The sequence below is a fragment of the Oncorhynchus gorbuscha genome, linkage group LG01, assembly GCF_021184085.1.
Source record: "Oncorhynchus gorbuscha isolate QuinsamMale2020 ecotype Even-year linkage group LG01, OgorEven_v1.0, whole genome shotgun sequence".
Classification (NCBI taxonomy): Eukaryota; Metazoa; Chordata; class Actinopteri; order Salmoniformes; family Salmonidae; genus Oncorhynchus; species Oncorhynchus gorbuscha.
In genome coordinates, this window is record NC_060173.1 from 66,294,218 (window position 1) to 66,318,245 (window position 24,028).

General features: G+C 43.1%; 1 long non-coding RNA gene across 1 annotated transcript; it reads right to left on the reverse strand.

The window, feature by feature from the left end:
* Positions 1 to 5,595: 5,595 nt before the first annotated feature.
* On the reverse strand, positions 5,596 to 24,028 carry LOC124041173. The gene is made up of 3 exons (XR_006839888.1): positions 22,989 to 24,028; positions 21,055 to 21,190; positions 5,596 to 5,747 (listed from the first exon to the last, which is right to left on the reverse strand). It is a non-coding gene; the product is annotated as an uncharacterized LOC124041173 (long non-coding RNA).

Below are 24,028 nucleotides of genomic sequence, written 5' to 3' on the forward strand. Positions count from 1 at the left end.
AAACCAACCCGTACTTTCACTCACTCCAGGAGTGCATGCGACAATGATTCCTAAACATATTGATTACCCCCAAATCATAATTTATTAATTTAGACCATAATAATGAAAAAGACTAATTTAAATATGTGCTCAACTCTCAAAAGCTTTCAAAAGTGTATTCTTTCGGACAGAGTTCTCACACTTAGAAAGTATGTCTCACATTCAGATGTTTCCAATCCATTTATTCCAGCATCTCTTTGAGGTATTTGAGGTCTATTTTTGCATGGTCAGACTGTTTGTCTGGATACGCATTATGGTGTTGTTGATGTTGTTGTCATCGTCAAATGTTCTGTCTCTGTAATTGTCGGGGTGTCTTGGTGGTCGTTAAACGCTTCCATTGATCTGTATGCCATGATACTGTCTCACTCTCCTCACCTATTCTCTGCTCTCATAATCCACCCAATGTAATGTTGTAACTGTTATTGAGACTGAAATCTCACTATACTAGCCCAACAAACTTAAATGGATTTATACTAATAGGTGGATCGGAAAAAACATCCTCAGAATTGGTTACATCTAGGTGTAATGCATTTAGAATGGAACATGAGATTGTAGGGTGCTAACTTTGCATTAAACTACCTCATTATGCATTTTGGAGAGACTTTAGTCACAGTGGGAAGGCAACAATCAACTTCATGATGAAACAATTTGAAGCCAATTACAGAATACATAAATTGTCACTTGGCCACATTGGCCATGTTTTTCGAGGCCATATCAGTAACGTTTTTTTTTGTAAACCTGACTCATTTGCTTAAAGTGAGGAGCTTTTTAACGGGGGCTTTAGAAATGCTTGCCGCAAGGGCTACTTTCGAGTTGGAGTGTGCTTGAGTTTATTTACGTTCAGAGGAGAGCAATTACATGCAACCATGGCCTGACAAAGATCCTCTCGGTTTAATTGAAAGGAATTTTCAAATATTTAAAGTCCCAATGCAGCCGTTTTTATCTCAATATCAAATCACAGATTTTTCTATATACAGTATATAGATTTTTATTATAGATTTCAAATATACAATTGCAGAATTGTTAGTTTTTTTCTCTCACAAAGAACAGCTCCAACCCCCCACCCCACGCAGCCCAATCCCACCCACCTTTCCATTCCAAGGAATAATGCTATACTTTAAAAAAATGTATTTAAGGTGCATACATGTTGGATCATGGTTTAAAAATAATCTTCATGTGATAAATGAGTGAATATATCGTCTATAAGTAGAAATACACATCTGCAGGCAAAAATATTTATTAAACAGACTGCATAAGTTTATAATAATAAAAAGAAAGAAGAAAGAAGAAGAAAAAGTAGTAGATGCGAGTGAAAGAAAAGGTTGCCAAAAGGAGCAGAACCTGACTGTTGATCCTCTCAAGTGAATTTGATATTTTCTCATTTAACATATATGTATTTGAGACACACAGCTAGGGAGGGAGGGGCTGCGGATTTCCAGAATCCAGTGATGAGCCAGAAGAGTTGTGAATGCAATATGAGAGTGTTTACACAATATAAAAGGGAGTCTTCTTCAGCTCCAAAAATAGCAACATTGGGTGATGGTTGAAGTTGAATAGGTTAGACCTGTGAAAAGGTTTCAAAGATTGAAGTCCAGAAGATTATAAGTTTGGAGCAAGACCAGAACATGTGTGTTGTCTAAATCATTGTATCTCTACTAATCTGGACTTTCTTATGGAGCACTTTATGGAGCACCTTAATTAAGCAATGACTTTTTTTCTGGACACTCTTTTGTAAAGCTCAGCTCTGTGGAGTGTATTGCTTAAAGTTGTCCTATGGGCAGAAACGCCAATCTCCGCTGTGGAGCTTTGCAGCTCCTTCAGGGTTATCTTTGGTCTCCTTGTTGTCTCTCTGATTAATGCCCTCCTTGCCTGGTCCATGAGTTTTGGTGGGCGGCCCTCTCTTGGCAGGTTTGTTGTGGTGCCATATTCTTTCAATTTTTTAATAATGAATGTAATGGTGCTCCGTGGGATGTTCAAAGTTTCTAATATTTTTGTATAACCCAACCCTGATCTTCATGTTGTTGCTTGTTTGGTGGTGTCCTTTGATTAATGGTGTTGCAGACTCTGGGACCCTTCAGATCACACATATACTGCGATCATGTGACAGATCATGTGACACAGATGGACTTTACTTAACCTGTTACTCCTACCCCCTACTTTTTTGAACATTCTGTTAAAAATCGCGCAACATTTCAGCGCCCTGCTACTCATGCCAGGAATATAGTATATGCATATGATTAGTATGTGTGGATAGAAAACACTCAGACATTTATAAAACTGGTTAAATCACGGCTGTGATTATAACAGAACGTGCGTTTCATCGAAAAGTAGAGGAAAATCTGATCACTGAAATTGGGAAAATATATCCATGCGCCACTTCAAACAATTGTTAAACGTGAACCACATTAAATGGGGCCGAGGTTGCAATACCTACAGCTTCCACACGATGTCAACAGTCTTGTCATTTGCCTACGATTTGTTTCTTGGTCAAACAGACACAAGGCAGCGCAGTTCTTCCGGTCTCCGACCGGATATTTTGGTTGAGATTTACCCGGACATTATTTCCAGACGTACAACTATAGAATATACATCGCCTCGTGATCAATTTGATCGCTTATTAACGTTTACTAATACCTAAAGTTGCATTACAAAAGTATTTCGAAGTGTTTTGTGAAAGTTTATCGTCGACTTTTTTAATTAAAAAAAATGACGTTACGTTATAAAACGCTGTTTTTTTCGTTGATCACACAGTCTTCATAGATCGATATCGAGGCTATATATGGACCGATTTAATCGAAAAAAAGACCCAATAGTGATGTTTATGGGACATCTAGGAGTGCCAACAAAGAAGATCGTCAAAGGTAATGAATGTTTTATATTTTATTTCTGCGTTTTGTGTAGCGCCGGCTATGCTAATTATTTTGTTTACGTCCCCTTCAGGTATTTCGGGGTGTTGCATGCTATCAAATAATAGCTTCTCATTCTCTTTCACCAAAAAGCATTTAAAAAATCTGACTTGTTGGCTTGATTCACAATGAGTACAGCTTTAATTTAGTACCCTGCATGTGTGTTTTAATGAACGTTTGAGTTTTAACGAGTGCTATTAGCATTTAGCGTAGTGCATTTGCATTTCCAGATGGCTAGATGGGACGCATGCGTGTCGACTTAAGAGGTTAACAATATGTTTATTTTTCATTTGCTGTATTGGACTTGTTAATCTGTGAAAGTTACATATTTCTAAAAAATATTTTTGATTTTCGCTCACTGCCTTTTCAGCGGAATGTTGTCGAGGGAACCCCTGCCCAAGAAAGGTTAAAGTGTTTGCCAAAAGGCATGTGGAAGAAGGTACTCTGGTCAGATGAGACTAAAGTTTAGCTTTTTGGCTATCAGGATGAATACTGTCTGGTGCAAACCCAACACTTCTCATCACCCAGAGAAAACCATCCCAACAGTGAAGCATGGTGGTAGCATCATGCTGTGAGGATGTTTTTCATCGGCAGGGACTGGGAAACTGGTCAGAATTGAAGGAATGATAGCTGACGCTAAATACAGGGAAATTCTTGAGGGAAACCTGCTTCAGTCTTCCAGAGATTTGAAACTGGGACGGAGGTTCACCTTCCAGCAGGACAATGATCCTAAGCATACTGCTAAAGCAACACTTGAGTGGTTTATGGGGAAACATTTACATGCATTGGAATTGCCTCGTCAAAGCACCGACCTCAATCCAATCGAGAATCTGTGGTATGACTTAATCTTGGAACTACCCATCCCGGATCCGGGAGAATTGTCATCAACTGACACGAATTAGCTTAACACAACGGACAAAAAATATTACTAGAAAATATTCATATTTATGAAATCAAAGTGAAATATAGTGAAACACAGCTTAGCCTTTTGTTAATCACCCTGTCATCTCAGATTTTGAAATTATGCTTTACAGCCAAAGCAAGACAAACATTTGTGTAAGTTTATCGATAGCCTAGCATAGCATTATGTCCATCTAGCAGTCGGCAACTTGGTCACGTCAATTAAATCGTTTACCTTTGATGAGTTTCGGATGTTTTCACTCACGAGACTCCCAGTTAGACAGCAAATGTTCATTTTGTCTCATAAAGATTATTTTTATAGCCAAAATACCTCCTTTTGTTCTTCACGTTTGGTTGAGAAATTCACCGGAAACTGCGGTCACGACAACTCCGATCCATAATATCGACAGAAACATGGCAAACGTTTTTTTATAATCAATCCTCAAGGTGTTTTTCAAATATCTATTCGATATTATATCAACCGGGACAGTTGGCTTCCCAATAGGAGCGAGAGGCACAATGGCCGCCTTTGTCTATTACGCACAAATCACTCTGAGAGCCACCAGCTAACCACTGACGCAATGTTGTCCATCACGCTCATTTTTCAGAATAAAAGCCTGAAACTATGTCTTGTGACACTAGACACATTAGGGAAGCCAAAAAGGAATCTGGTTGATATCCCATTCACTGCTCAATAGGGACGCATAGGAACGCAGAGGTTTCTAAATAAGAGTCCCTTCCTGATAGGAATTTTCTCAGGCTTTCGCCTGCAATATCAGTTCTTTTATACTCACAGACAATATTTGTACAGTTTTGGAAACTTTAGAGTGTTTCCTATCTTAAGCTGTCAATTATATGCATATTCTAGCATCTTGTCCTGACAAAATAGCCCGTTTAATTTGGGACCGTTATTTTGCCAAAAATGAAAATAGTGCCCCCAAGTTTGAAGAGGTTAAAGATTGCTGTACACCAGCAGAACCCTTGCAACTTTTAATTAACTAGGCATGTCAGATTAAGAACAAATTATTATTTTCAATGATGGTCTAGGAACTGTGGGTTAATTGTATCGTTCAGGGGCAGGTAGACAGCTATTTACCTTGTCAGCTCGGGGATTTGATTTTGCATTATTTTGGTTATTAGTCCAATGCCCTAAACACTAGGCTTCCTGCCACCCCACAGAGCTGAAGAGCTGTGGCAGTTTTGCCTTGAAGAATGAGCAAAAATGGGTGAATAGTTATTCACACTCAAGTTTTTTTTATTTTTCTTATTTCTTGCTGGTTTCACAATACAAAATATTTTGTGTCTTCAAAGTGGTAGGCCTGTGTGTAAATCAATCAAATTTCAAACAAATATATTTATAAAGCCCTTCTTACATCAGCTGATGTCACAAATTGCTGAACAGAAACCCAGCCTAAAACCCCAAACAGCAAGCAATGCAGGTGTAGAAGCACGGTGGCTAGGAAAAACTCCATGAAAAGGGTAGGACCTAGGAAGAAACCTAGAGAGGAACCAGGCTATGAGTTGTGGCCAGTTCTCTTCTGGGTGTGCAAGGTGGAGATTATAACAGAACATGGCCAAGATGTTAAAATGTTCATAGATAACCAGCAGTGTCAAATAAAAATAATCACAGTGGCTGTCGAGGGTGCAACAGGTCAGCACCTTAGGAGTAAATGTCAGTTGGCTTTTCATAGTATCTCAGAGTATCTCTACCGCTCCTGCTGTCTCTAGAGAGTTGAAAACAGCAGGTCTGGGACAGGTAGCAAGTCCGGTGAACAGGTCAGGGTTCCATAGCCGCAGGCAGAACAGTTGAAACTGGAGCAGCAGCACGACCAGGTGGACTGAGGACAGCAAGGAGTCATCAGGCCAGGTAGTCCTGATGCATGGTCCGAGGGCTCAGATCCTCTAAGAGAGAGAAAGAAAGAAATAAAGAAATGGAGAAAGAGAGAAAAAGCGAGAGAATTAGAGAGAGTATACTTAAATTCACACAATACACCAGATAAGACAGGATAAATATTCCAGATATAACAGACTTACCCTAGCCCCTTGACACATAAACTACTGCTGCATAAATACTGGCGGCTGAGACAGGAGGTCTCGGGAGACACTGTGGCCCTGTCCGAAGATACCCCCGGACAGGCAGGATATAACCCCACACACTTTGTCAAAGCACAGCCCCCACACCACTAGAGGGATATCTTCAAACACCAACTTACCATCCTAAGACAAGGCCGAGTATAGCCCACAAAGATCTCCACCACGGCACAACCCAAGGGGGGGCGCCAACCCAGATAGGAAGACCACGTCAGTGACTCAACCCACTCAAGTGACATTACCCCTCCTAGGGACGGCATGGAAGAGCACCAGTAAAGCCAGTGACTCAGCCCCTGTAATAGGGTTAGAGGCAGAGAATCCCATACTCGGCCAAAAACAAAAAAATAGACAACATAGAATGCCCACCCCAAATCACACCCTGACCTAACCAAATAGAGAAATAAAACGTCTCTCTAAGGTCTGGGTGTGACAGTCAGAGAATGTACAATATACCATTTTTTTGAAATAGCACATTGAAACAAAGCCCTATTGTCTAAATGTGTATTATTTCACAAGATAAGATTTCATCAAATAGGTTTGAACATTAGAATTGATTAATATTATTTCATAATATCTGATTGCCATCTGAGAAAAACAATGAATGCGTGTGTGTGACACTGTCTGTCTCAAGTGTTATTCACACAGATCCTTCTATCAGACAGTGTCAGAGCTAGATATTCACATTCACGGACACACTTCGGCTATCTTAGGTGACAGCACATACAAACACACCATGCTGTTTTGCTATACAATAATGGCCTACATGTGGGGTGAGTTTAAACAGTATTACACAGAACAAGTGTAACATTTTACATTTGAAGGTCACGCTAATAAGGACATGGACTAACGACTCATTACTTAATTCATTAAGCACATTTTACAATCTCCAAAATGTCATATTTGGATTTAAAATAATATGGGGACTTGCGCAATGCATGGAGGCACTATGGTAGACAAATTACAAGAGTATGTTAAAATACTGTTTATAACATTGAACGGTTGTTTTGTGCAATAGAATAGGGTTCTTAGAACCCTCTCATCTGTGTCTGTGTGAACTCACCAGTGAAAAGGTTCAAATGTATTTAAAAAAGCATAATTTTGCAGTCAACAGAGGGGCCACTAAAATGCTTTGCCTCGAGGTGGCCCCACATCCAAATCTCAGTTAGGGCCACCAAAAGGTTAGAGCCAGTCCTGAGTGTAACAAGACCTTCCATGCCTGGATAGAGGTACTGTATGTTTTCAACACTTCACTTGAAGTTCCCCCAGGAGCACATTTATTGGCATGTGTTCATTACGATTAGAAGGAAGACCATTCCATTTAGTTGTAATGTTACGGCTAGTGTTATCTGTACTGTCTGTCAACTACAATCTGTACAATATAAGAAATAAGAGTCAGAGAAATGACCTGACAATGGCACGTGATTTAAGTTGTTCCTTGAAATTATAATCGAATGTTATCCTACTGAACCACATCCTGTAAATGTTGAGTGGAGAGGACCAACCAACCAAAAAAAGTAAACATTCAAGCAAATGCATGACATATTATTGTCAATGGTCCTGAAACCTGTCCTCCCACTCACATAATGTTATGCAGGTGAATGAGGACCCAAAAGCGACTTGGCGAAAACAGAGTTTTTAATCCAGTAAAGTAACTTTACAATCAAAAGGCATAATTCTACTCGTAATGACGAGAACAGACTGGAGACTTGATCAAGAACTGCAGGTTGCCTCGGGAAGGCACTTGAACGTAGCAGACTCAGACACCTGCTCACCACGCAGCATCTGAGGGAAACACGACACGACAGGGCGATACATAGACACAGCACGGTGAACAATAGACAAGGATCCGACAGGGCAGGAACGGAAAACAAGGAGAGAAATAGGGACTCTAATCAGGGAAAAGGATCGGGAACAGGTGTGGGAAGACTAAATGATTGATTAGGGGAATAGGAACAGCTGGGAGCAGGAACGGAACGATAGAGAGAAGAGAGAGAGGAAGGGAGAGAGAAAAAGGGGAACGAACCTAAAAAGACCAGCAGGGGGGAAATGAACAGAGGGAAAAGCAAAATGACAAGACAATCTAAGACAAAACATGACAGTACCCCCCCACTCACTGAGCGCCTCCTGGCGCACTCGAGGAGGAATCCTGGCGGCAACGGAGGAAATCATCAATAAGTGAACGGTCCAGCACGTCCCGAGACGGGACCCAACTCCTCTCCTCAGGACCGTAACCCTCCCAATCCACTAAGTATTGGTGACCCCGTCCCCGAGAACGCATGTCCATGATCCTACGTACCTTGTAAATAGGTGCGCTCTCGACAAGGACGGGAGGGGGGGGGAAGACGAACGGGGTGCGAAGAAAGGGCTTGACACAGGAGACATGGAAGACAGGATGGAGGCGACGAAGATGTCGCGGAAGAAGCAGTCGCACAGCGACAGGATTGACGACCTGGGAGACACGGAACGGACCAATGAACCGCGGAGTCAACTTACGAGAAGCTGTCGTAAGAGGAAGGTTGCGAGTGGAAAGCCACACTCTCTGGCCGCAACAATACCTTGGACTCTTAATCCTGCGTTTATTGGCGGCTCTCACAGTCTGTGCCCTGTAACGGCAAAGTGCAGACCTCACCCTCCTCCAGGTGCGCTCACAACGTTGGACAAACGCTTGAGCGGAGGGAACGCTGGACTCGGCAAGCTGGGATGAGAACAGAGGAGGCTGGTAACCCAGACTACTCTGAAACGGAGATAACCCGGTAGCAGACGAAGGAAGCGAGTTGTGAGCGTATTCTGCCCAGGGGAGCTGTTCTGCCCAAGACGCAGGGTTTCTGAAAGAAAGGCTGCGTAGTATGCGACCAATCGTCTGATTGGCCCTCTCTGCTTGACCGTTAGACTGGGGATGAAACCCGGAAGAGAGACTGACGGACGCACCAATCAAACGACAGAACTCCCTCCAAAACTGTGACGTGAATTGCGGGCCTCTGTCTGAAACGGCGTCTAACGGGAGGCCATGAATTCTGAACACATTCTCGATGATGATTTGTGCCGTCTCCTTAGCGGAAGGAAGTTTAGCGAGGGGAATGAAATGTGCCGCCTTAGAGAACCTATCGACAACCGTAAGAATCACAGTCTTCCCCGCAGACAAAGGCAGACCGGTAATGAAGTCTAGGGCGATGTGAGACCATGGTCGAGAAGGAATGGGGAGCGGTCTGAGACGACCGGCAGGAGGAGAGTTACCCGACTTAGTCTGCGCGCAGTCCGAACAAGCAGCCACGAAATGGCGCGTGTCACGCTCCTGAGTCGGCCACCAAAAGCGCTGGCGAATAGACGCAAGAGTGCCTCGAACACCGGGATGACCAGCTAACTTGGCAGAGTGAGCCCACTGAAGAACAGCCAGACGAGTGGAAACAGGAACGAAAAGGTGGTTACTAGGACAAGCGCGCGGCGACGCAGTGTGCGTGAGTGCTTGCTTAACCTGTCTTTCAATTCCCCAGACTGTCAACCCGACAACACGCCCATAAGGAAGAATCCCCTCGGGATCAGTAGAAGCCACAGAAGAACTAAACAGACGGGATAAGGCATCAGGCTTGGTGTTTTTGCTACCCGGACGGTAAGAAATCACAAACTCGAAACGAGCGAAAAACAACGCCCAACGAGCTTGACGGGCATTAAGTCGTTTGGCAGAACGGATGTACTCAAGGTTCTTATGGTCTGTCCAAACGACAAAAGGAACGGTCGCCCTCTCCAACCACTGTCGCCATTCGCCTAGGGCTAAGCGGATGGCGAGCAGTTCGCGGTTACCCACATCATAGTTGCGCTCAGATGGCGACAGGCGATGAGAAAAATAAGCGCAAGGATGAACCTTATCGTCAGACTGGAAGCGCTGGGATAGAATGGCTCCCACGCCTACCTCTGAAGCGTCAACCTCGACAATGAATTGTCTAGTGACGTCAGGAGTAACGAGGATAGGAGCGGACGTAAAACGTTCTTTTAGAAGATCAAAAGCTCCCTGGGCGGAACCGGACCACTTAAAACACGTCTTGACAGAAGTAAGAGCTGTGAGAGGGGCAGCAACTTGACCGAAATTACGAATGAAACGCCGATAGAAATTAGCGAAACCTAAAAAGCGCTGCAACTCGACACGTGACCTTGGAACGGGCCAATCACTGACAGCTTGGACCTTAGCGGAATCCATCTGAATGCCTTCAGCGGAAATAACGGAACCGAGAAAAGTAACGGAGGAGACATGAAAAGAGCACTTCTCAGCCTTCACGTAGAGACAATTCTCTAAAAGGCGCTGTAGAACACGTCGAACGTGCTGAACATGAATCTCGAGTGACGGTGAAAAAATCAGGATATCGTCAAGATAGACAAAAACAAAGATGTTCAGCATGTCTCTCAGAACATCATTAACTAATGCCTGAAAAACAGCTGGCGCATTGGCGAGACCAAACGGCAGAACCCGGTACTCAAAATGCCCTAACGGAGTGTTAAACGCCGTTTTCCACTCGTCCCCCTCTCTGATGCGCACGAGATGGTAAGCGTTACGAAGGTCCAACTTAGTAAAGCACCTGGCTCCCTGCAGAATCTCGAAGGCTGATGACATAAGGGGAAGCGGATAACGATTCTTAACCGTTATGTCATTCAGCCCTCGATAATCCACGCAGGGGCGCAGAGTACCGTCCTTCTTCTTAACAAAAAAGAACCCCGCCCCGGCCGGTGAGGAAGAAGGCACTATGGTACCGGCGTCAAGAGACACAGATAAATAATCCTCGAGAGCCTTACGTTTGGGAGCCGACAGAGAGTATAGTCTACCCCGAGGAGGAGTGGTCCCCGGAAGGAGATCAATACTACAATCATACGACCGGTGAGGAGGAAGGGAGTTGGCTCGGGACCGACTGAAGACCGTGCGCAGATCATGATATTCCTCCGGCACTCCTGTCAAATCGCCAGGTTCCTCCTGAGAAGTGGGGACAGAAGAAATGGGAGGGATGGCAGACATTAAACACTTCACATGACAAGAAACGTTCCAGGATAGGATAGAATTACTAGACCAATTAATAGAAGGATTATGACATACTAGCCAGGGATGACCCAAAACAACAGGTGTAAAAGGTGAACGAAAAATCAAAAAATAAATAGTCTCACTGTGGTTACCAGATACTGTGAGAGTTAAAGGTAGTGTCTCAAATCTGATACTGGGAAGATGACTACCATCTAAGGCAAACATGGGCGTAGGCTTGTCTAACTGTCTAAAAGGAATGTCATGTTTCCGAGCCCATGCTTCGTCCATGAAACAACCCTCAGCCCCAGAGTCAATCAAGGCACTGCATGTAGCACCCGAACCGGTCCAGCGTAGATGGACCGACATAGTAGTACAGGATCTAGATGAAGAGACCTGAGTAGTAGCGCTCACCAGTAGCCCTCCGCTTACTGATGAGCTCTGGCCTTTACTGGACATGAATTGACAAAATGTCCATCAAATCCGCAATAGAGGCACAGGCGGTTGGTGATCCTCCGTTCCCTCTCCTTGGTCGAGATGCGAATACCTCCCAGCTGCATGGGCTCAGTCTCTGAGCCAGAGGAGGGAGATGGTTGCGATGCGGAGCAGGGAAACACCGTTGACGCGAGCTCTCTTCCACGAGCTTGGTGACGAAGATCTACCCGTCGTTCTATGCGGATGGCGAGAGCAATCAAAGAGTCCACACTGGAAGGAACCTCCCGAGAGAGAATCTCATCTTTGACCACTGCGTGGAGTCCCTCCAGAAAACGAGCGAGCAGCGCCGGCTCGTTCCAGTCACTAGAGGCAGCAAGAGTGCGAAACTCTATAGAGTAATCCGTTATGGATCGATCACCTTGGCATAGGGAAGCCAGGGCCCTAGAAGCCTCCCTACCAAAAACTGAACGGTCAAAAACCCGAATCATCTCCTCTTTAAAGTTCTGGTAATTGTTAGAACAATCAGCCCTTGCCTCCCAGATAGCTGTGCCCCACTCTCGAGCCCGGCCAGTAAGGAGTGAAATGACGTAAGCAACCCGAGCTCTCTCGCTAGAGTATGTGTTGGGTTGGAGAGAGAACACAATATCACACTGGGTGAGAAAGGAGCGGCACTCCGTGGGCTGCCCGGAGTAGCAAGGTGGGTTATTAATCCTAGGTTCCGGAGGCTCGGCAGGCCAGGAAGTAACAGGTGGCACGAGACGAAGACTCTGGAACTGTCCAGAGAGGTCGGAAACCTGAGCGGCCAGGTTCTCCACGGCATGGCGAGCAGCAGACAATTCCTGCTCGTGTCTGCCGAGCATGGCTCCTTGGATCTCGACGGCAGTGTTACGAGCATCTGTAGTCGCTGGGTCCATTCTTTGGTCGGATCCTTCTGTTATGCAGGTGAATGAGGACCCAAAAGCGACTTGGCGAAAACAGAGTTTTTAATCCAGTAAAGTAACTTTACAATCAAAAGGCATAATTCTACTCGTAATGACGAGAACAGACTGGAGACTTGATCAAGAACTGCAGGTTGCCTCGGGAAGGCACTTGAACGTAGCAGACTCAGACACCTGCTCACCACGCAGCATCTGAGGGAAACACGACACGACAGGGCGATACATAGACACAGCACGGTGAACAATAGACAAGGATCCGACAGGGCAGGAACGGAAAACAAGGAGAGAAATAGCGACTCTAATCAGGGAAAAGGATCGGGAACAGGTGTGGGAAGACTAAATGATTGATTAGGGGAATAGGAACAGCTGGGAGCAGGAACGGAACGATAGAGAGAAGAGAGAGAGGAAGGGAGAGAGAAAAAGGGGAATGAACCTAAAAAGACCAGCAGGGGGAAAATGAACAGAGGGAAAAGCAAAATGACAAGACAATCTAAGACAAAACATGACACATAATATACTAACTCGCCTACTCATACTGTACAAGGTTACCATGGAAACAGTGGAAACATTGCCGGTCTGCATCAAGAGCCCAGTTCATTGCTTTAGCCAGACCTGGGTCCTTCAGGAAATTTCTGTGATGAAAAAAGTGACCGCTCCCTGACTTACCTCACCAAATAGTGGAAAAAAGGAAAAGAAAATCAACATAGAAGTGTTGGCTGTTTTTCAAATGATCCTGCTCCAGTATAACTCCAGAGATGTGTTAATTTAGGGCACACCCTAGCTAAATGTTTTGCAACGGAAAACAATGGTTTCTTATTGGAAAAGCACATGGTACTTTCCCGTTTCACTCCATTGCAGAGAGTTGTCTTCCTTTACGTGCCTACTAATCACAAACCAGTATAATATGATCTGCCCCTTTGTGCTTCTCTACTTCTATGTCTCTACAGTCAGTGTAGTAATAAGCTGGAAGTGAGACAGAACTGACCAGTACAGAGGCTATTCATCTGAGGGTCACAGCTCATCGCCTGCTCTGTCACTTAGTCCTGGACACTGGGCAAGTCTGTCAGTTCCTAACAGCTGGAGGTGGCTGAGGTAATGCTATGCTGCCGGTAGAGAATTCCAGCAAAATACAGGAAAAATACAGGAAGAAATTCATTCCAGGTAGAGACTGCAAGGTTCACCCTAAAAAAGATGATTGTAACAATAGTATACTACGACTATAGAATATATGTTACCATCACTATTGCTACGTTTTGTAGTTGTGGTTGTTAATGGTGTTAGTGGTGCAGTAACACTGGTGGTACTATAGGAAGTGGTAATGATCGGAAAATTAGTTTTCGTGGCTGTTGTGTGGTTTATAGAGTGAACCTTCTAACTGCATTAATCACAGTATTAGACAGTAAGCGTTAAGTGCTTAGAACCAAGTTAATGTTCTGTGATCATGTCTGGAATACAGAGAAGTGTAAGGGCACAACATCACCCAATAAACTCAACAAGCCCTGTACAGTGCATGTACATACATACCGTACAGTACAAATACATGTACATACACATTTAGGCCTACAGTATGCCTTCTTATGTTTGGAAAACTGTCATAATGTTATAAGACGATATGCTGATATTGTGATTATCGATATTGTAGTGATACTATATGCTGGTTCATTTTGTTGGAGTACTCTGACCACCATGATAAAACAAGTCACTCATTCATCCACAGGTATACGTGCTACAGTTACTTCTGTTGTCTGAAGCAGTGTAGTATAATGCTGCATGATATGGTCAAAATATCATACTGTATCACAATATTTTTCAATTCTTTGACAATATTTTATGCTTTTGAATAATAAAAGTTCTAAATATGCTTCATGAGTATTGTATTACCTTAGGGTGGCAACACATATATTATGAGTTAAATCCAACTTCAACCCAAAATTATTTTCCGCGTTTTTCATAAATTTCTGCATTTCCTGCACTTTTGTTGTGATTTCCACACTGTGCCAGGGCTGCATGATACGGGCAAAAAATGTAGAGAAGTTAATCTAATCTAATTGGACTATATTCTACATACGATCAAGGTCCTGGCAAAATTACCTTATCATGGCATTGTTTAATGTCCTATCTAGGGTGTTCCTAATTTGCAGTGTGTTGCTTAGGCCAATATCCTAACTTCATGATAAGTCTACAGCTGCAAGGCAGCAGCTTTTGTGCAGTCTACAGGGATGACCTATTGACCTCTGTGGAGATACTGGTGAGTACTGTAGCTGTAGAGTCAAAGGCCTCAAAGTAAATGTTCAACTTTACTAAGGCTGGTATTTTGCTTGGACCCTTAAGTGATCCAAGCATGAATCCTCATTAAAAGTTCCGTTGTACGTGTGCGTTTATGCTTACATAAGCGCACATGTAAAGGGAAAGAAAACCAAGTATCCTGGTAGGCTGCAACCTGTTCAGAATGAGTCTGACGTCATCAGATCATTTCCAGGTCAATGCCTGGAGTTAGGTAAGAATTTATGTCGACCTCAAGACATATGTTTAGGGGACCTGTAGTAGTTTTACTACACGGCAATGTGTCTTACACCATTGTAGTAGCGGTGGTAGGTATGAAGGAGTCTATTTCATAGCTATGTTAACCTCACAAAGGAAGTACTCTCTAAGCACTGAACCAGTCGTAAGCGTTGTGATCATGGTTCATGACTTCTAATAACTGTTCTCCTGAATGGGTGGTTCTATTTATTAGTGGCATGTGTGTTGACCATCAGAAGAATGTTCCGGAGATTCCCTTACACGTGTTGCAATCTGAGTGACTACTAACTCCTTTGTCGCTGTTATCAATAGCAATTTGACTTGTGAGGTATATAATCCTCTTACTGATTGCTGCTGGACTGACTGTGCTGACATTGGTACTGGTACTAAAGGGGACCAGTTATCCTACCGATTTATTCTGAAATATTATCCTAATTGAACAGATAATTAGAGCACTTGACTAGTTGTATTGTAGTTGAACCTACACTTGGCAAGGCATTACTATTTTGCCATTTGTTTTGGAGGTGTAAGTCCCCTGGACTTATTTTATGACCAGTGTGGTACACCCCAGTAATATCTTAGAAATGTCCTAAGATTATCCCTGTCTAGGGGCCTATCTGCTCCTGACGGTTCTCATAGGGGAGTTTACAACTAGATGTGTTTTCTGCTCTGGCGGCCTCGAACAGTGTTGCACCCCACCGGCTTCGATAAGGCTCATCATGAGTCTGGGCTACTATTCTCCCTTTTGCGTCTCGGGAGCCCCCCTATCAGCGGTTGATGTTGTTTTCCGAGGCACAAACGAAAAGATCGGACCCTATTTACGAGTTGTGAGCGGCCACGTTATGAGAATGGCTGTAACATTTCAACCAAATCTCATGGTGTTTGTGCATCAAAATGCTTAGTGGCTGTCGAGGCCTGTCAGTCACCACAGCGTCTGCATTTGGCAATCTCTTCAGTACCTGCGAACTGAGACTGGGATATCTGTCTGTGATATTGCAAGGTGTTTCATTCACCAGTGGGAATTATCGGGTCAGTTGCGAGACTGACGCCATTAGTCCCCCCCCCCCCCCCCCCCCGAAGTGGAAGTAGAGTATACTCTGCGCATCAATGTTTTTCTTGCTGTGACGGCTGCAGTGGTTGCGGAAGTGTCCGAAGGGCACGAGAATTTCATCTCAATTACAGTATTGCACCACTTCAAGGAGGAGGTTGCTCATTCACAGAGACTCACATCATTCCACTTCAAAGCCATTTTGAGATCATTGAACAATGTTTGAGAGATGACCGATATTGTCGCGCCCGAATCAATTAGCGCATGACAAGTTAAGTAGTCCTCCAGGACTGTTTCCAGGTATGGCCGCTTAGAGTTGCGTTTAGTGAACATATTCCCCACAAAGTGGAGTCGTTGTTCGTTAGGACGTGATGTACTGTACCTGTTCTGTTCAAGGTGAAACAGATCGACGTTCAGGATTTTGAGTGGGCTTGGCTTTAGCGAAGCTTTTGACCTGGATAGGGTCTCGAATGAGAGAGGGAGACATTTTAACGTCCTTGCTAAGGGTGTTAATTACTGTGGACCTGGTGTACAGCAATTCCCGTCTAGTCCTTGTGACTAATCTTTTACCCTTTTCTCAACATGTTCTCTCTTTAGTTCTTCACATAGAGGAACTTCTAGAGAACATTGGTATCCGTTTTGATCGTCCTTTAACCCTTCGTTACTCTTGTGCTTTGACACTATGTACGTGTTGGGTACAGGAATGTAGCGAACAGGTAGATTATAGCGGTAGTCATTTCGATGGCGTGGTACTTTACAGTTGTTGCAAGCTCTCTGAGTTGTAAGATAGGCAAGCCAACGTGGGCTGTGAGGCCCAAGTAGGTAATGAAGATGGGATACATGTTCGACAGAAGCATTTGTTTGTCTTCCATTCCTGTTTCAGTGAGTAGGCCAAAGTAAGTTGAACGATTGTTAGTATAATTTAATTATGCCAATGTGCTTTCATCAATTGAAAGCCCTTCATCTATTTTATGAGAAATTGTAAGATTTCTTGTTGCATAAAATAGACGCAGACCAGTCTTTCAATACTAGGTAATATAATTTATTATCGGAGCGCGCTCCTACTCAAAGCAAAAGCATCAGTTTAAATACAGATCATGACGTCATTTCACTGTCGTTGATTATGTACATACATGTATTGGTTGTCTTCTTTTAGTATATCATTGATATTGCCATGTAGTGTTAAATGTTGGTATGAGTTGTTAAGTCATTTTGAGGGTGGATTGTTAGGAAATTATGATTAATATCACTGAACAAATCATTTTAAATGGAACTGTAAGTAAACGTATACTCTGTTATGTTATATCTGATTAACAATATGAGTTCATAAGAAGAAATTGTGTGACAGGACAAGGAGGAATAGAATGTTAATGAACACCATTCCAACTGGGCAGGAACATATGGGTTGTAGACTGTGTAAACACATAAGGTCAACCTATGGTTGACCCAACCTGAAACTTAGCTCTGGGGTTTTTAGATTAGGCAGAGGGTGCATTCCTAGGGTTTCTGTTAATTAAACCTGTCAGTTCAGTGGTGATCGATAATGTTGAGGGGTCAAAAGTTATCTGGGAGTGTGTTAGTAAGATAGAATGAACTTTTCACCTTACTTTGTCCTGTCGAGAGGGGGGTTGGTGTGATGAAGGAAACATACAGGAACTCAAATCCTTCTGTTCACCTGATTTAGAATTCCTCACAATCAAATGTAGACCGCATTATCTTCCAAGAGAATTCTCTTCGATTATAATCACAGCCGTATATATCCCCCCCCAAGCAGACACATCGATGGCTCTGAACGAACTTTATTTAACTCTTTGCAAACTGGAAAACATTTATCCGGAGGCTGCATTCATTGTAGCTGGGGATTTTAACAAAGCCAATCTGAAAACAAGACTCCCTAAATTTTATCAGCATATCGATTGCGCAACCAGGGGTGGTAAAACCTTGGATCATTGTTACTCTAACTTCCGCGACGCATATAAGGCCCTGCCCCGCCCCCTTTCGGAAAAGCTGACCACGACTCCATTTTGCTGATCCCTGCCTACAGACAGAAATTAAAACAAGAGGCTCCCACGCTGAGGTCTGTCCAACGCTGGTCAGACCAAGCTGACTCTACACTCCAAGACTGCTTCCATCACGTGGACTGGGACATGTTTCGTATTGCGTCAGATGGGAATATTGACGAATTCGCTGATTCGGTGTGCGAGTTCATTAGAACGTGCGTCGAAGATGTCGTTCCCATAGCAACGATAAAAACATTCCCTAACCAGAAACCGTGGATTGATGGCAGCATTCGCGTGAAACTGAAAGCGCGAACCACTGCTTTTAATCAGGGCAAGGTGTCTGGCAACATGACTGAATACAAACAGTGCAGCTATTCCCTCCGTAAGGCTATCAAACAAGCTAAGCGTCAGTACAGAGACAAAGTGGAATCTCAATTCAATGGCTCAGACACAAGAGGCATGTGGCAGGGTCTACAGTCAATCACGGACTACAAGATGAAATCCAGCCCAGTCACGGACCAGGATGTCTTGCTCCCAGGCAGACTAAATAACTTTTTTGCCCGCTTTGAGGACAATACAGTGCCACTGACACGGCCTGCAACGGAAACATGCAGTCTCTGCTTCACTGCAGCCGAGGTGAGTAAGACATTTAAACGTGTTAACCCTCGCAAGGCTGCAGGCCCAGACGGCATCCCCAGCCGCGCCCTCAGAGCATGCGCAGACCAGCTGGCCGGTGTGTTTACGGACATATTCAATCAATCCCTATACCAGTCTGCTGTTCCCACATGCTTCAAGAGGGCCACCATTGTTCCTGTTCCCAAGAAAGCTAAGGTAACTGAGCTAAACGACTACCGCCCCGTAGCACTCACTTCCGTTATCATGAAGTGCTTTGAGAGACTAGTCAAGGACCATATCACCTCCACCCTACCTGACACCCTAGACCCACTCCAATTTGCTTACCGCCCAAATAGGTCCACAGACGATGCAATCTCAACCACACTGCACACTGCCCTAACCCACCTGGACAAGAGGAATACCTATGTGAGAATGCTGTTCATCGACTACAGCTCGGCATTCAACACCATAGTACCCTCCAAGCTCGTCATCAAGCTCGAGACCCTGGGTCTCGACCCGCCCTGTGCAACTGGGTACTGGACTTCCTGACGGGCCGCCCCCAGGTGGTGAGGGTAGGCAACAACATCTCCTCCCCGCTGATCCTCAACACGGGGGCCCCACAAGGGTGCGTTCTGAGCCCTCTCCTGTACTCCCTGTTCACCCACGACTGCGTGGCCACGCACGCCTCCAACTCAATCATCAAGTTTGCGGACGACACAACAGTGGTAGGCTTGATTACCAACAACGACGAGACGGCCTACAGGGAGGAGGTGAGGGCCCTCGGAGTGTGGTGTCAGGAAAATAACCTCACACTCAACGTCAACAAAACTAAGGAGATGATTGTGGACTTCAGGAAACAGCAGAGGGAACACCCCCCTATCCACATCGATGGAACAGTAGTGGAGAGGGTAGCTAGTTTCAGTTCCTCGGCATACACATCACAGACAAACTGAATTGGTCCACTCACACTGACAGCGTCGTGAAGAAGGCGCAGCAGCGCCTATTCAACCTCAGGAGGCTGAAGAAATTCGGCTTGTCACCAAAAGCACTCACAAACTTCTACAGATGCACAATCGAGAGCATCCTGGCGGGCTGTATCACCGCCTGGTACGGCAACTGCTCCGCCCTCAACCGTAAGGCTCTCCAGAGGGTAGTGAGGACTGCACAACGCATCACCGGGGGCAAACTACCTGCCCTCCAGGACACCTACACCACCCGTTGTTACAGGAAGGCCATAAAGATCATCAAGGACATCAACCACCCGAACCACTGCCTGTTCACCCTGCTATCATCCAGAAGGCGAGGTCAGTACAGGTGCATCAAAGCTGGGACCGAGAGACTGAAAAACAGCTTCTATCTCAAGGCCATCAGACTGTTAAACAGCCACCACTAACATTGAGTGGCTGCTGCCAACACACTGTCATTGACACTGACCCAACTCCAGCCATTTTAATAATGGGAATTGATGGGAAATGATGTAAATATATCACTAGCCACTTTAAACAATGCTACCTTATATAATGTTACTTACCCTACATTATTCATCTCATATGCATATGTATATACTGTACTCTACATCATCGACTGCATCCTTATGTAACACATGTATCACTAGCCACTTTAACTATGCCACTTTGTTTACTTTGTCTACACACTCATCTCATATGTATATACTGTACTCGATACCATCTACTGTATGCTGCTCTGTACCATCACTCATTCATATATCCTTATGTACATGTTCCTTATGCCCTTACACTGTGTATAAGACAGTAGTTTTGGAATTGTTAGTTAGATTACTTGTTGGATATCACTGCATTGTCGGAACTAGAAGCACAAGCATTTCGCTACACTCGCATTAACATCTGCTAACCATGTGTATGTGACAAATAAAATTTGATTTGATTTGCTTTGTCCGGGACTCTGCTTGTATTCTGCTGCCTATAGAGCAACCAGCTGCTCTAACTTTTTCTACCTGGAATGCACTAGGTTATCAACTGAAACCCTTACTTTCACTACACTCCATCTCCTTCCATGCTGGGTATGTAGATTTATGTAGCCTTCTCACATGGTGTGAGCTATAACTTCTTTCCATGAACTACACAGAGACTTGCATATATGTCTTCCATAATAGCTACTTTTAGTCCTGTACTGCCAAGGAGTCAGACACCACTTGGTTTACATAGAACTCCACTGAAACATCCCTCCGTATCCTACTCTCACTTCCTGTTTATCCAGATCAAGTGATCTCTTATGCTTGGTTAATACTAATTTCTCCTTGTTTAACTATGTCAATATTTCCCTCTGGCCTTCTCGGGTTCATGGTGTGATATTAAGATCTCCAACCATACAGCACAGGATGAACAGCTCACCTATAAAGCCCCACCCTCTTCCAGAAAATACATCATTAGCAAGAGTCAGACACGTTTTCACTTCTATGAACAAGAAAAGTGAGGAAAGGACAGGTAAGGTATTTTTCATTCGAGAGATGGCCCCCAGAATTCTGTTAATTCCAGTTCTCCTCCCGAACTCTGTTATTGTTCGACAGTGCAATGTGTCCTACCCTCCCGCCGTGTGATATGAATCCGGGTAGTTCTTTCTGCTAGCTGTCACCAGGAATCCTTGGTATGGTCCCCCCAACAGGCCTCAGGGACTGGATTGAGTGACTTCACCTGTAATTCACCTGTAGTGCATAAAATCTGGGACATACAGGTTTGGTTAAGAAACAGTTTCTCATGTGTTCTATTATTAGCTAATATATTTTTTTTAATCAGTTAATTATCCCGTAGGTCACATCCTATTCTAGAACACAATTTACCTACCCATACCCCCTTTTGTTACCTGGCTCTGCCAGGGTAACAACCTTGCCTACTCTTAAACAATGACTTAGGTAAGATTAGTAAATTATCCTAATGTCTGACATCATCATGTAGGAACCCCTTTTAGTTTTCCACATGTCCAATTCTCCCTTGGGCGTCCATTCATGTCAATCCAGTACCAATTCCCTGTCAAGTTTCTTATCTACTTAAGAACTATCTGCGCTACTTATATATTTTCTTAAATATATATTTACCAATTTAAACCTTTTCTCTCATATCTCTCAAATATCACTAAGCTTCTAACTGTTTGACTTTATCTAAAATAATTGATTTTAGAAAAAACATGTCTATGAGTGTCAATCTCTAAAGTCCTTACATTTCCTTAATCAACCTATCTTAATCCTAACAATAATCCTAAATCATCACAGATGTCCTATATACCTGTTAAATTTAATACTATTTAAAAAAACTCCTAATAGTCAAACAAATTCAAAACAAATGCTTATCCTATCAAAATCCTTCCTTCAGGGACCCTCAGTATTCTATCTGACAATAACATGAATTTAATATTTACATTTACATTTACATTTAAGTCAAAAATGCATAATTCCTTATCTACAGTAATTTATCACCCCTAAGAACTGAAACTTATTTTTCTATGTAATACCCTGCCCTATTGGCTTAATATATCTCCTATCCCAACCTCAATGTATCTTATCTTCCCCTATTTATTCTCAATGATAAATAGGATTATTTTTTCTCTGTTAATAGCCCATTCAAAACTTCACAGCTAATGTTGTAAAACAGAATCCTGAACCACTTTCTCATTTGCAGTTGAAACAATAATTCTAACCTCCTAACCTAAACTCCTTTATAATGAATTTACCTTAAAACTAGTAACTCAATATGACCACATTCATTATACCAATGACTCTCCCCGGAGGCTGATCAGACCTCAGTAGACAGTCATGATAAGGTCTATAAGTCAACCCACCCTATTATAGTCAAGTTCTATACTACATTAGACATATTAAAGAACCCTTTATCCTTAAAATCTAAATTCACTTGTGTAATTTAAAACTCATAAAATAAAAACTCATAAAGTTCCATATTTGAGTGTGCCTCTTTAAAATACCTTTGCACCAAAACAAATAGTCCGAACAAATGTTTTATGTGTATATATTTGCAAACCTTAATGATTAATCAAAACTTCCAGGCCTTTCCAATTTGGTCGTTTATTGCCTCATTCTCCCCAAGATTATAATCCCAGATATTTAATAAAAATAACGTATTTTCCCTTGGCTCCTTCAACTCACATTTACATCTCAATAAAACAAAACACCATCTGCGTGTTCCTCAAGGAAAAACAACTTGCCCCTGTTACGTATGTCTACGTATCAAGGGAAATGCTCAAATAAACAAATTCAACCTAGCTAGTTTACCAAAACATATACAATTATGTTTTACTATAGAGGTTGCTTTTCACCATTAATACCCTGACACTGTTCCACATAATGGAAACAGTGCTCAAATTCACTGGTGTTATTTAAACGATCAAACCAAGAATCAATAACCATCAGAATCCATTATCACGATGTTTTATGATTCAGACATTCAATCTCTCTTTCTCATGGCCTAATTACAGTCCAAATAAACGCCACAAATCAATGATACCCACCTAGCGAATCAGCTGCTAGTTTTTAGCATCTTTCCTGACGACTTACATACTCCTTTTAAAAATGTATTTCGAAATTTTTATCAACTTCTGAAAAGTGACTCAACAATAATGCATGCATTTCCTTCTAAAAGACACGAACCATTTTCTCCGTTACCCCCAGTCAAGACATAATCTCCGTGGTGACGGAAACCTCGCGAGTGATGTCATCAACAAGCGCTCAATCTTGACTCATTTCGCAACGATTTTCAACTCATTGTAAATAATGGTTGGCTGTCTGCAACAACAGTATTTCGGGTTCGATAAACCAAGTGAACAGACATCGTCTTGCATCAAAATCTCCGTTCTTATTTTAAGTTGAATGAATTAGTCTTTCAATTTGAACCAAACAAACTATTTAAAACGTTCAGTTTATATCTTATACCAATACTAGTGACTATAACTTTCTCTGCAAAACAATTAGTTTAATTACAACCAAAAACTCAGACATATATAACTATTTTTTACACCTCAGCTGGGAACCGAACCCTGGACTGCAGGTTGTGAGACTGTTACACTCACCACTATACCACCAATGCTATGGAACTGAGATTCTCCGCAAATAGACCCAATTTACAGTTATCTGTATTTGTTACTCCGGCATCTGAACAACAGAAAATAGCACTAATTTAAACGCCCAAAGTTTTCCCTCAATTAGGATTCTCATTAATCTCGCTCCCTTCGTATCTGACCCTTCTTTTTCTTTACCCAATTGTTGCCTCTTACCATTCCCTCAGTTAAACTACAATATTGGTGGTCTTTTGTAGGGAGTGTTTACACTCCCGGGCGAAATGTTCAATTTCGTTACAATTGTAGCATTTCAGCTGGCTATTTTCTCTGTTACCTCCTGCTGTCGCTCTGTCTTCTAACATTGCCATCAAGAACTCATTTTTCCTATTTTCTCTTTTTCTTTTTTCTGCCTGTCCGTGCTGTTCATGGTGGACAGCATATATTTTTACCTCTGCTGGAGTTACCAACCCACACCCCACTAAATTATTTTTCAC